Source organism: Cupressus sempervirens, chromosome 7 (genome assembly GCF_028749045.1).
Source record: "Cupressus sempervirens isolate cs-2001-9-10 chromosome 7, ASM2874904v1, whole genome shotgun sequence".
In the NCBI taxonomy this organism is placed as follows: Eukaryota; Viridiplantae; Streptophyta; class Pinopsida; order Cupressales; family Cupressaceae; genus Cupressus; species Cupressus sempervirens.
The window spans coordinates 936332872-936335527 of NC_143124.1; positions in this window are offsets into that span (position 1 = coordinate 936332872).

Here is a 2656-nt window from a genome sequence, read left to right on the forward strand (position 1 = left end):
GCATTATTTTGCAAGATTTAAAAATCATTAATGTCAGTATTTTTATCTTTGCATATATGTTAAACATTGCCTGCATTTTTTTTTTAATATTAAGGATCTTAATATTTTCAAATTTCAAATGTTTTATAAATTATAGAGTGTAATGTGGCATCAAAGAGATAGAAACTAATAGGGCGAATAATAGGATGAAGGAAATGGATATAGGAAGTTTTCTATCATATTGGGATAAATTCTTAGTTAGGAATGATACATCATATGAGAAACACTCTATTTGTTCTCCTTATAGAAATAGAGGGCTTGCTACATTTGTCTTTGATAAAAAGAGGGAGGTTGACATCCTGGTTGTCCCTTAAGGAGTAGATGGCTGGGGAATATCTAATTAATTCTTTATTGAGAAATTAAGGGGCTGTTATTTACATTTGGTGAAGGTGTAAATTTCTAGAGGAAATGTGCGTGATGTACAAGAATATGATTGATCATTTGTGTGGAAGATGATTGCTTTTACAGGACTAGAGGGGAATCTAGTGTACATAATTGGAGGCACAGGATACACTTAGAGGAGATATGTAATCTCAAAGAAAATGTGTCTCATTGTGTGTGGGAGGTGAGAAAGTTCATGTTGTGAAATGGTTTTAGGTTCTATAATTAAGAAATAAACTAATGTAGTAAGTTCGGTAATTTTTAAGTGAGTGACAATGATTGGTTAGCATGCTTTAGAAAAGCCTCTAGAAGGATTAGATTGAAAAACCTTGTGATGTTCCACTCTTGTTTAAATTTATATAATAAAGGAGGGAATGTTGGAGCTTTACTTAATTTAGATTAATCTTATAGCTTATATTAATAAGTTTGAAAACACATATATTTAATTATGGAGAGTTATATTCCCTTAAGCGGTTACCCAGAGAAATACTAGTTATATATAACAATTACTAATTAAATTTTATCATTTAATGATGTAGATATATCAATCTAAGTGTTTTACTTAAGAAAAATTCCATTGCCTTCAATTTTCATTATGATTTTTTGAGCTTCTAAGTTAGTTGGCAAGAGCAAAGTGAGTCCTTTGTCTTCCATTAAATTGAAACATTTATATCTATTAGTGTATGACACCTCCAATAGAATCTAAAATTTTTTCATGAACCTTTTTCTTCATACTTAATCACGTGGAATTTTTTGATCCAAGAAATTGAATAAACAAATTTTCTTAAATCTTCTCTTCTCTTGTAATGTGTCAACCTTTGATTCAATATTGAGGGTTTTTGTTTATACTAGGATTTCTTTGAAATCACGTTTATCATGTATTCACCTTTAATTCTCTTATTAGTTGAAATTCATTGATAGTTGATATAACTTGAAATAAAATCAATTGAACTCTAGATTCTATACTCTATTTGAAGATCCAAATGAATATTTGACTAAAAATATTGAAGTCCTATGAATTTGTAGATCTTCATAAAAATTTGATTAGACTTTAGGATTCAATACAATTTTGAGGAATTCATTCCCTATTCTTTATATCCCTCAAAATTTCATATTTTCACATAACGTTCAAAAATTTGTAATTTTCAGATACTAATAGTTTACTTACAATTTATCTTAATATCCCTTGCCCACAATAGGAATGTTTTTGTTGTTCCCCACTCTAATTTCAAATTACAAATTGTTATCAATAAAAGAAAATAATTTGTCATTACCACTCATGTGGTTGCTGCAACCACTATCCAAATACGACACCTCAAAACTACCTTCTTATCCCATGTTTCACATGATGAAGGAAATCAAATTATTTGCTTCACCCACATTCACATCAACCACATTTGCACTTTTCCTTAACCATTTAGTTTTTTTTTTTCTAGCACTCACTTCCATAATGCCTAAATTTGTGGCAATAATAACACTCCACATTCCTCTTGTTAGATATGTAGTTTTCCTTGCTTCCTCTAGAGAAATTTTGAGAGTTTCTCGCTTCCTCTTAGCTACCTTCTTGTCCTAAGTCTTCTCCTCCAATATTTCTTTTTTTGGAGTTACCATGATCTCTACCTCTAGAGCCTCTACAAAAGCCATTTCTTCCTCTCCCACTACCTCTTGCATTGGCTTGAGCTTTAAAATCTTGATGTTCGGAAGATTTTCTTGATCTATAAATTTGGTGCTCATGTGTTTGGAGAATACCCATCAAATAATCCATAGTCAAAGTGGTTAAGACTTTTGCCTCTTGAATGGTCATCACAAGATTATCATACTTTTGGGGTAGACTTCTTAAAATTTTCTCCACTCTTATTTTCTCCTCATATTCTTCTCCATTTCACTTCAACTGGTTTATCAAACCAAAGATTCTTGAGCTAAATTTTGTAATATACTCATTTTATTTCATTTGAAGATTCTCAAAATCTCTTCTAATCATCTATACCTTCACCACATAGATTTTATTAGTCCCTTTAAAATTAATCTCAAGGATATACCATGCTTCTTTTGAATAGTTAGTTGCTGCTATTTTTTGAAAAAGAATCTCTTCCATGGTTGCCTCAATCAATCTTATTGCTTTTGCATCTTTCCTTATTGAACCCTTCCACTGAAACCACTTGAGGGAAAAGTGCCCAAGGAAAACCACCTGAGGGAAAATATTGAAGGGAATGTACCCGAGGGACACCACCTGATG